We start from the raw sequence: 12,118 nt of genomic DNA, 5'->3' as shown, positions 1-12,118 counted from the left end.
TCTTCACGGTATCTAGACTCACTCTGAGTGGTTGCTTACAACGCCCTGACTTTATGGAGAGATGCCCTTAATTCAAAGCACGGGTAAGCCTCGCTACTGCCCCGCTGCTTGGCGGGTTATGCTTCTCCGCTGTCCAGGCGAAGTCTCCCTAGGTACCTAGGCGGCCCTTGCTTGGATCTTCCGCTGGGGGGTGGGGTCGGAGGAAGAGAGAGACTGAGAGAGAGAGAGAGAGAGAGAGAGAGAGAAGAGAGAGAGGAGAGGAAAGTTTGTATTTCTGGTTCTGATTCGAACAAGAGACATACGCCTGACCCAGGAGGGTGATGGCACTCCGCAGTGACAGCAGCACCCAACGGCCTTATCCTGTGTATTTCCTTTTGGTGCACGACTCCGTGCCTCGAGAGTTTGGGCGCCCCCTCCACTAAAAATATCCGTCGCAAGTCTTTCGGGACACTGGTTCTCAGTGTGCAAGGGGCGCGCGACGAGGAGACACAGACATTCTTGCCAACTTCGGAATGTCACTTGAAGATTCCATTTCACTTTGCCTTGAGACCGTCTTGGCTTTGTCGGTGTCAGTGCGTCTACACGAATATCCACTTATCTAATTACATTTTAAACCTAGGCGTCGGCAGTGAATAATGCGTCCAAGATATGGCCAGGACTGGGAGGAAAAAGTTTTATTTCATGGTAATGTTTTGATCACAGAGTTTCCCGGTACCTCTCCATCCCGACAGGCCCCACACAGGGCAGCGACACCAGACCACTTCTGGGCATCGCGCGTGCCGCGCATCTTCGCGCCGCGAGCTCCCGGCCAAGTCCGCGCACAAGTCCGTTTCCTTTTTTATCCGCGGCGCGGCAGCGCGGAGATGGCTGCGGAGAGTCAAGACTGGGGGTCTTCCCCGCCGGCCTCGCCTCTCTCGGTGAGACAGGCGCGGGTCTGGAAGCCCTGTGTGCCTCGCAGCCAACTCGGAAATGGAGACAGGTTCTATCAAGACCCATGGGGCGGGGGCGGGAAGAGGGTGTCTAGGCCCGCGGATTTAAAAACTTTTCTTCGGTATTATTTTGATGGCTGAACAGAAGTCTGGGACCGAGTATCTATCTCTAAGACATCTTTCTAAGGGTCCCCCCACCCTCCACCTGTCACCTCTATTCGGGACCAGGAACTGTCGCTTCGTGGGCGCGCCCAGGAATTTCTCAGCAATCCGATTTCTGTGCGCCCCAGGAGCAGGGACTTGACTCAGTTTCAGAGTCCCACAGCGGAGGGGTGGGGTTGAGGGGGTCCCAACCAACTCCCAGCCAACCGTTCTGTCCCACAGGTCTCAGCAACTACTGAAAAGAGCGCAGCGGGTCCAACAGTCTTTGGCGGTGGCTCTGCTTAGATCCGTGCATGTGACAGAACTCGAACCGGAGCGATCACTTTTCGTACAGCTGTATTGGCTGGGGGTGGGGGTGGGGGGAGGATAGGGTGGGGGGGTGTCCGTCGATATTGGCTGACTTTACTGGTAAAGAGAGCTAAGAATTCCAAACAAGGTCATCATTTTTAGTCATTCTTTTTAATAATAAAGGAAACACAAATATCCGCTTTTCATTTTTACTTTTAAATTTTACAAGAAATCCCTAATTGGGCACCACTCATAACCATTTAGAACAGCAAGCCTGTTATTTAAAGCCATTTTCCCTCGGTATGTTTCCTGAGCACGACTGGAAACGACCGCTGGGGCCCGCAAGGACTTTGCTCCCACTTGAATCTTGCGTTTCCTTAGGGCAAGTCCCGCTTGGGTCGGAGGGCGCCTCCTGGAGCTGTGGGTGAGCCCCCACACCACCCTGGGGGCGTCAGGAGGAGAGCGGCACCCCTGGTTCCCAGTCGCGAAGTGCGCTCCGGGCCCAACTGACAGCGGCGGGAGGACTCCTGAGAGACAGGCTCCAGCCTCGTACTCCCCGCCCCACGCTTTGCCACTAGGCCCCCTAGAAGCGCGGTGCGATTTTGAGGCCCCGGGATTGCTGAAGAGGACGTGCCCGTTCGTGGTTCCGCCGAGCGTGAGAGTGGAGAAGCAAGCGCCCCTGCTGCCCACTGCGTTTTGGAGACGTAGAGTCGGACTCTGCAGGTTGCACCACTTTGCCGTGGGAGCCTGGGAACCATCAGGACAAACTCGCCAGGGTTAACTCTCTGTTTCCTCCTTTTCCTGCCCTGCCCTCCCCAGCTGCTCCTTGCTGCTTTCCCAGCTGTTCCCAGGCCTGTCCCCCCAGGGCGGGAGGCCGCAACAGGTTCCAGTAGCAGCGTGGCGAGGTTCGGTGCGTCAGGGCGCGAGCGCGTGCGGCCGAGCGCGCCCCCGGCTTCCCCTGCACCCACCCGTCCGTGGTCAGAGTTGGGTCTCCCGGGGCATCCATCCACACTACACGAGGGGAACCGTTTTTTTTTTTTCCCCCACTTGTGGGGAGCACAAAAGGGTGGTGCAGAGGCGCCAGCGCGCGTCCAAACCTCTGGCCGAGCCCAGAGAGGGGCCCACACCTCCTTGCCACACGCGTGCACTGCACGTGTGCCCTCAACTCCCAAGCTCCGAGGAGGGACGGCGCACATCCTGGTCCCGCTTTCCGATCCTCTCGCTGCGCGAATTCTGAGCCCTAGGGCGGGGATCCGGAGCAAGCGACTCGTCAGGTGGCCACTCCAGTGCTGCGCCCTGAGGGATCGCGGGGCAGCCAGTCCGCTTGTCTGCCTGCCGCCGGGAGCGCTCCTTCTTCCCTTGAAGACGCCGACTGCGGGTGGCTGGCTGCCCTCTTCGTAGTTTAGCTCGGCGGCACTGGACCGAGCGCCGAACAGGGACCGGGATGCTTGGAGAGATTGGCTTCTACGCTTTCCTCCGCGTTTACCCCAGTTGATCTCTCTGACTCCTATTTCTTTATGTTTCTATCTAAACTTGTGTTTAGAGAAACTGGGATTTCCAGGACACGTGCCACCTGTCTTAACAGATACAGAGCCCAGTTTTCTGTTAGAGACTTCCCTGGGTAGTAGAAGGTGCTCAAAGGGCTGCTGCACGTATGAGGACTCCATCGGGTGCTAGAGGGACTTTCAGAGGGACTGAGCTTGCTAAGATTTTCTGCGTCTGGAAGTTTGAGGGAGAGGACTGTGTTGACCATCTCAAATTCAATTGAACTTTTAAAAGGGGGACGGAGGAAGACAGAGAGAGAGAGAGGCCTCTTGACCAGTAGGCTGCAAGTAGGCCAGTGTTTTTCAAAGTGAGGGTCCCAACCCACTTACGGTTTGTAAAACCAGTGTAATGGGCTGTGATCAGAATTTTCTTTCGAAGAAACAGAAGAATAGCAGAATAGAAATCGTAAGTGCTTTATACAAGAGTAGCCGAAGCATGAAAAGTTTTAAGTATTGTCTGCTGAAACTTCTCTTGGGCTACAGTATCAACTATATTTGTGAGTGTGGGTGTTAGTTAAAAAGTTTGAGAGCCACTGGTGATGGACCAGACGGTGAGGTGCTGCTGAGGAAACCACAGCAATGTGGCGATGTTATGTGATTAGCACTCTCTCTCTGTCTCTCTGTCCCCTATCTCCTCACTGCCCTTCTCTAAGTCCAGTGGGGTACCACATGTCTTTATCCCCTGGCGTGTTGTGTGCTTGGAGCCCTACTAGGCATCATGAGTAAGGGCCAAGGGCCAAGCACAACCCCCCCCCCCCCCACCACCCACCCAGCATCTCAGTGCCAGGGAAGAGAGTGAACAGTGAAGGTCATCAGGGAAGCTCAAGAGAGGGGAGGGGAGTGATGGTCACATTGTCTACTGACTACATGCCAGACTGTCTCATTTGTGTGCTATTGCCCAATACAAAGAAAAAAGCAGAAGCTTTTGAAGGAAATGGAGATAGGGGTGGAGGAAGGGAATGAACCATAGTGTGAATGAGCTGAGTGGGGACTGAGGAGATGGAAGAGGAGAGGGAAACCTGAGAAGCTATTGAATCAGAGTGCCAGAGTTGAAGGTGAACAGAGATGGGAAAGAGAGAACTAAAATACCCTCGAAATACAGGATTCTGGGCACCAATAGTAATGTGGGGGAGCTTGAAGAAAACAGAAGAGACATAGGAGAGGGGCGCCTGGGTGGCTCAGTCGGTTAAGTGTCATTCAGTTAAGTGTCCGACTTTGGCTCAGGTCATGATGTCACAGTTTGTGAATTCGAGCCCCGCCTCAGGCTCTGTGCTGACAGCTCAGAGCCTGCTTCAGATTCTGTGTCTCCCTCTCTCTCTGCCCCTCCCCTGCTCATGCTCTGTCTCTCTCTGTCTCAAAAATAAATAAAACATTTTTAAAAAATTAAAAAAAAAAAAAAGAAGAGAAAGGAGAGTTAATAAAAAGGACACAGAAAAGATGCAGGGGATGAGATGAAAATTGGATGTGGAAGGCATAGTAAAAGGATTATGTAGAGAGAGGGTGGCTTTGAGTGTGGGAAGCCTTGGACTACTGAGGACCACACAGAAGTTTCAGGTTTTGTCACAGAGGAATTGAAAGGAACAAGACCATTAGCAAGGAAAGGTCCCTCTCCTGTCATTCCATTCTAGCCGAAGGGATTGGAAACCCTTAGGCCTGTTTCCTAAGGGTTGCTGCAGTCTTCAAGCAGGGGGATGTGGACTCCTTCCAAGATTCAGGCAAATGGGAAAAGCAGAGCCAGGTGGCAGATGAGGCCGTGTTCCATGGGTTCTGAGTTTCCTCCTCCATCGCAATCTTCCTACCCACCCTATGTGGCCAGGCTGGATCTCACCTCCTGTAATCCTCTCAGCTCCAACCTGTGTCATTCCCATTATTAATTCCATTTTACACATGAGGAGATGAGGCTCAAAGGTACTGTTAAATATCTTGGTCTGTCAGTCCATGGGATAGCTGGGATTTAAACTCAGATCCAAGACATGCGATTCCAACTGCCTTGGGTTTGTGATACCTGGCCCAGAAGGACTGCACCTTTTCCCCAGAGTATCTGCTGAAACTGATGATGGGGTTCTGCTGAGAGTCTGAAGATGCTCTTTCAGGTGTGTTCAGATTCTAGAGGGAAGCATTGACATAAAATCATAGTGGGGTAGTGATGATGGTATATTGCTCTTCTCTCTTAAGAGAAAATAATCTCTTCTCTTAGATGGGGTTATTTTGATTGCCTTTCATAGTTAGTGCGTGAAGGAGTTTTGAATTGCTTGCTTTGCTGCCCAAGAAAAGAAAAGCTTGGGAATGATTGTTGCATGTGTTTACGTCACGGCGAGAGTCCTATTAGAGGTAGTAAAAAAATGTTTTTCCTCCCCAAGCTGTTTGAACTTCTTTATATTAATCGTTTGATCTTTAGCCAGCTTCCAGATTTCCTATCAGGAAAACCAAACTGCACATCAGTAACTTTACTGTAGTCGCAGCCCTGAGCAGACCACTTTGTAAAAACTGGCTGTGTATGAGCCATTTACTTTCTTCTATTATTTCTGTCTTCGTGGTCTACAGTGTTTAACTGTTATTAACATTTTCTTAAAGCTGCTCTCAGGCTACCAAGCGGTATTTTACTGAGAGTGCGAAGCAGAGAGTAGTATTTCTTCAGAAGAATCTCTGCATCAACTTGGCATGGTCAAAGGGTTGCAAAAATAGTCTTATTATATTCTAAAATTTATTGGAATATACACAGTTGACAAACAAAATATGGTGGATTTAGGTCAGCTATTTGCTTATACAATAGATTTTATTCGTCTTTGACATTTAATGTAAGCTTCACTTGTCTGAGGACTGGGAGTAGGATAAGTATGTTCTGCTTCTTGTTTTATAAAACTTGTCTGTAGCTATCCGGAAATCATTCACAATCAGTGACTTAGGGACAAGGAAGCCTTGTGACATGTTCTGAAAGTGCCTTTCTGAAATGAAAGTTCTGAAAAGTTGAATTATGGAGACCCTAACAGGGGTTTTTCTTTTGGAGGAATGAAGATAGCTACATTTGTTTTCTTGATCTTTTCCTTAATTATCCCCCCTGCATACTGAATTGACACAGCTAAAACCAGGCTTCCAAAAATCCGTACCGAATCTCTTCGATGCTAAGAATCTGTGTTGTGTGTAATTGCCCTGCTCTCAGCAGTGCTGGGCAGAATGGGCCTGGGCCACATGTATGGAAACAACATCAGAAACATTTGACACATCAGTGACTTATTTTTAATATATCTGAGAAAAATAAAGTCCGCTGCTGTAAAATCTGCACTTGCAGATGTGTTAGCCCTAAATAACCTTTAAAATTGGTCGTGGTGTGGTGGGAGATGTTGGTATTCATGAGTGTTTTGACATGTTTGACATTTTATGTATGGTGCACTGCTCTGTCTGTCTTGCATTTTTCCCCCAACAGTGCGTGTTTCCTTGCTAAAATCCAGCTTTTGGTGTTTATATTTGGGGTCTATACGCCTGCTTATTGGATATATGATTTGTTGCTATTTATGCAAATAACGTTTTAATGAATTAGGCTATTACTGCTTTCCATGCGAGGCCCATAAAAAGAGGGCTGTGTATAGAAGAGATAATTTGATTTTTACTTTTTAAAGAAAAAATTCATTTGACACATGTCAGACATCTTACATTTGCTATAGTCCTGGATGAACAAGTCAGGAAAAGCAATTCTGTGGAATGATTATGCTCTCAGAAGCCAAGGAATCTGTGTACCAGAATCTGGTGTAATGAATAGAGGGTTTGAAATCAGTCTGAGTAGCGTTTAGAATTGTCCTCTATTCATTTACTTCTGGAAGTGTCCATAGAGGGAATTGCCCGTTGAACTGAGAAATCTAGGTGGCCTTGAGGTAAGTATATTATAAGAAAACACATACCTAAATACATATAGAACAGAACTTTCAACAGCCTTCTCTGAATGAAATACAGGTTTGATAGTGTGGTCGTCTTCCCTTCATACCCTATTCTGTGTTAGTTCTCCAGATAGAACCAGGTAAATGAGTTCAAAAGATTCCGCTAATCTTTGGTGAGGCGTTTTTTTTTTTTTTTTTTTTTTTCTCCAAGTTTATTAGTAACGTGTTACTGAAAGATCTACCATTTGTTCTTTGACTATCGGAAAAGGCAACAACCTTGATTGAAAAGCTTTGGCTGCCCCATTTTTACCCTGTGTGATAAACATGAGTGTTACACAAAGTCTGTCCTAATGTCTGTTCAGCTTCATGAGGTTTTATTTGGCCGAGAGTTTTGTAATTCAGAACCAGTAAGTTGCTGATTACTTTTTTCCTCTTTAAAACTGAGGTTGATAGTAATGTGGCTTCCCTTTAAATGTTATTCTCTTTAAGACGGCCACTGACTCCAAGGCTTTGACATTTTTTGTCCCAGATATTTCTCCTGCTTTTAATCTCCACCTGTTGTCACATGCTAGGACAGCACCATACCTCCAGGAGGAAGGACAAAGGGGCAACTTTGTCTGGGGATGTCAGGGCTGCTATTCCTCTGGAGTGGAAGTTTTATGTGCACTTTCTTTTGTCCTCTTTCCCTGGGGACTAACACATCACCTCCGTGACACACACAGCAATTGAGGCCTGGGGTTTGTGAGGATACCATAAGTTTACTTTCAGCTAGTGGAAGTATTTAATGTTGCATCTTGCAATTCAAATGTATCAAGACGCCAACCTGCATGCACTCCTGACTTGTAGCTTCCCAGTTTTTCTTCTTGACTAACAAAGCCTTAGGGCGTTTGCATCCCTTTGAGGCTCTTCCTGAGCAAAATTTCATTCATAAAACACAAAGCACCAGAAAAGTTTAACGTTGAAGGTGGAGTGCTGTTTTTTTTTTTTTTTTAATATATATATATTATTTTAATTTGTAGAGGCGTGTGAATGATTATAGTCTGACACTAACAAGATTGCGAATCTCATTTCCTAGGTTATGAGTTAGGAAAAAAATGCAAGGCTTTGCTTGAATGTGCAGTGTTTTGTATGCTGAACATTGCTTTCATCAAAATGTGTACTGTTGATTCATTCATTACATTTCTTGTATGTACTTAACTGAAAAGCAAGAAAAAGAAAATCAAGTGCTTGTCTTTTCTTGAGTTAATTTCCCTTAACATGTATTCAAAATAAGCATTCCCATGTAGAATAATATAAAATAGTTATGGAATTTGATGATTAGAGGAAAGTTGGTGTGGGTGAGAAATGCATCATTCATTAGACTGCAAGTGGCAATGGATGATATAGAAAAGGCAAGGTGCTATAAACAGAAGCTGTAAATAAGCTTTTTTTTCTCTCTGTAGCTAGAATACAAATACTTGCATTATGTAGACATATTCATAAATTTTGATGATGACTTAGTGAAACAGGACCATAAATATGGAAACTAGGCACATTATTAAATGTATATGATTTTGCAATGAACGCTTATTATTTTTAAAAGTCTATGTCCCTATGGCTTTCACTTAGAGAAATCAATCTCCCGGTCCTCTGAATAGCCTACTCATTTTGGTTTTTTCCTCTGGCTAATAACGGTAACTTCCTAAACTGAAGACTGAATCGCAACAGTCAAACTTAACAACCCTCTGATCAAATTACAAACCTGGTAACTAAAAGGAACATGAAACCTGTGATACAGTTTCACAAAATCTTATTTGAAATCTCATTCAGATTAACAAGAGAACTGTCACAATGTGCTAAAAATGGGAAGACCATAAATACAACAAGCTGTTATCTGACAATAAGCCAACTCGTGTGGAGTGATACAGTGGGGGTGCGGTGATAAGGTTTTTTATTTAACCTCATTGTTAACAATCCTTACAATGGACAAACGTCGTATTAATGACCCTCACAAATGGTAGTGAATGGAGAACTTGGTGAGACTGGAGAAATACAGTGGCATAAAGAGAGATCAGGCACGCGCAGAGAAAATAAAGCACTTCTGAACTGAAAAAGATGAAAGCAAATATATCCAGTATACGCCTCAGCACTACAAATTTGAAATACAGAGTTTGAGTGCAAGAGAAATATTTGTAAAATGCTGACGCTTAAAATTAGGTCACAGTATTCCATGTACAATTGGAGCAGAAAAGCTTATAGGCTTTTTAAGCTGCCTGCCCAGGGACTTCTCACCATCAGAATGAGAGAGATGCTAATCCTTTTCTGCAGAAAGCATTGATAATGCTGGAATCCTGCATGCAGTCCTGAACTTCCCAGCACCAGAGGGATGTTGACAAATTGGACAGGTTTCAGAGAACCACAACAAAAATGATTAAGGGGCTAGTGCAATTGACTTACGAGGAAAGATTAAAAGAACCAATTATGTATTGCTTACCCACACAAGACAAGCAGTACAGGGGAGGAGAGACAAGAAAACCATGTATGATTATTTGAAGAGTGTAAATACCAAGGTAGAAGATGAATTGTTTAGATTGCTCCAAGATGGCAATAACTTTGGGGTAAGAGGAAGAAAATAAGTAAAGAGGAATTTGGTAGATTATCAGGAAAACAATTCTCAGTGATGTTATGTGTAAAATAATGGAAGCAATTTTGAGGACTTTGTCAACTGTACCGCTTTTATTAATGCAAAGGGAAAAAAGGCTGCTTTTCACTAGTGGAAAACTTTAAGATGAGAAAGAGGAAAAGGAAGAAAAACCAATAGTTTACTTCAATTTAGAATGTAAGGAACTTTATATGTAGTTTAAATTAAAGATGACACATTCAAATAAAGGTCAGAGCGAATCTTAAATGAAGCTGTCCTAAAGATAGGGCCACCCCTGCTTTCATGGGTCTTAGCAGTCGATCTACCTTGATCTTGACCGTGTATTCTATAGTAGAGTAATCTTACCTTGGTCTATGTAAGAGGATCTTAATGTTTTCTTTTAACAAAATATTCCTCTCATGGAACTGTTCTCGTAATGGAGGTGATGTTGATGGACCTCAGCCCAGTATCACATTGATAAAAGAAGTAAGAAGTGTTCTCATTTGTCTTTCCGTAGTATTTTTTTCCGGCAGGCCCCTCTGAAACTTGGCTCAGCTTGGTAGGGAAAGGAACGGATGGAATGAAGTGGCCACTTGAAATTATAATAAGCGTGGAAGCGAGGGAAAGGATTTTACAAAGCTTCCCCTAGCTCCTCTGGAAGCCAAGCAAAGGAACAGATTCCTTCCAGTGTCAATGAGAAATATAAATGGATTTAAAAACATTAATGGCAAAGAGGAAAAAAAAAAAAAAGAAAAGAGAACTCAAGGCTCATCGGAATCTCCTGCTTTCTCTCTCTCTCTTAGGGAAAGAGTGATTTTCCTGTGCTAGAAGATGTAGCATGCGAGGTAGAGAGATGCAGGAGAATCTCATTAACGTGAGCTCTCCACTCCCCATGCACTTTGAAACTGCCTGCTGTCAGGCTGCTGAGAAGCCAACGTACGCAGGCTTCCTGGAAGCGCGTGCTGCAGAAGCCTGCGTGTAATTATTTCTGGGTAGGATCCTGTGTACGATCCCACGCTAATACTGACTTACCGTCTGCCTTTATTTGAACTGATACCATATGTAGAATTTAAGCTTCTCGCAGTGAGGTCTCGGATTGGGGGAGCACACAGGTATTTTCCCCTAAGCTATGTAGTCAGCGTTGATATCTGAACTCTAGGGGATTTATTGTGCTAATTGAAAGAGAGAAAAGAAAAACGACCCACGTTTGTTTCACTTTTGGGGGGGAATGCTGTTGTTTGTAGCTAGCACATGATAGCTGGTGTCGATGACAGCCAATTGGTTCCATCTGAAATATCTTAAAATTTCTAACAGGTGTATTGTACACCAAAACTTGCCGCATAATTTTAGTTTCAAGATGATTTGCAAAGTGTCTGTATGGAAACTTCTTCCTTAGCTGCAGGGGATTCTCTTCATTATGTTTTTCTTCATTATTATTATTTATTAAAAACAATGTTAAAAAAAAGAAAAAAATGTAATGAAACTAATATAACACTGTTAGTCAACTATATTTCCATGAAAAAAAGGGGAAAAAGTGATGTTTTAAAAAATGCATTGCCCTAATAAAAGTCAATGAACTGTATTTACTAGACAGTTTTATTAAGTGAAGAGGGTGCTGTAAGATTTCAGTAGATTTTTTTTTCATTTTGTAAATGGTTATAATTTGAGTTTTTATTTTAGCACATTCTTCAGCCCAGAGATTTAATTTAATCATTTTGCCTTAAAAAGCAACGAGAAGGTATTACACAGGTAGATAGACTATGCTGTGAGCAAACATTCGTCATTGCTAAACTGTTTTACTTTGTTATTGTGTTAATGATTTAGTGGGAAAATGACCTTATTTTTGCACAAAAGAAATAAACGAAGCTGCTATCATTGACTTTTTCTTCTAAAACTAACTATAAACGTTTCTAATAAGAACATCTCTGATATAACTAATTGTGCATTTAAAAATACCAATGTGAATGATAGGGGGTTGATTTTTGTTTTTAGCTTTGTGACTAGCTTATTTTAAACATTTTTAATTCTTCTGATCATTTCAAGAAGTGTTGACTTTTAGGCGATTTTGTTTATAGTGCTTATACCTTGATTTCTAAAGCTGTTTAGTGGCAAGGTATTTTTATTATTCTAATTTATTCAATAACTAGGAATTTGTTTGTAAGTGGTATTGAGGATTTTTTAAAAATTAATCATTTCTTTTTTTCTTTTTAGTCTTGTCATGGCTTCAGTGTGGAAACTTAGTTCAAACCCTTCAATTTGTATAGTAAACATTTTGTTCAATTTAATCCTTACATTATTTTCAGCTCTGTTTTTATTTATTTGTTTGTGTATTTATTCATTTATTTTACAACGATGCTCCACCCCCCAATGTGGGGCTTGAACTCATGACCTTGAGATCAAGAGTCTGCTACTCTACTGACTAAGTCTCCCAGGTACCCCTTGAGCTCTGGACTTTGACCACAAACCTTCCTGAAGTGATTATGCAGTTTTGTTTCTCTTTCTGTCCTGTTTGTGGTTCCTTTCTATCTTTTGAAGGCATAGGATAAATCCGAGAGTGGAGGGGCCATGTTAAGGAAGTTCAGAATTATGCAGTGAGACTATATGAATGAGTTCTCTACATCCTTTCACATTCACTACATCATTGCACACCATATGAATTTTCTTTGGGTACAAGAACGTTGCTATCAGCCATGACATGACTTG

This window comes from Leopardus geoffroyi, chromosome C1 (genome assembly GCF_018350155.1).
Source record: "Leopardus geoffroyi isolate Oge1 chromosome C1, O.geoffroyi_Oge1_pat1.0, whole genome shotgun sequence".
Classification (NCBI taxonomy): domain Eukaryota; kingdom Metazoa; phylum Chordata; class Mammalia; order Carnivora; family Felidae; genus Leopardus; species Leopardus geoffroyi.
This window is presented reverse-complemented; position numbering follows the sequence as displayed.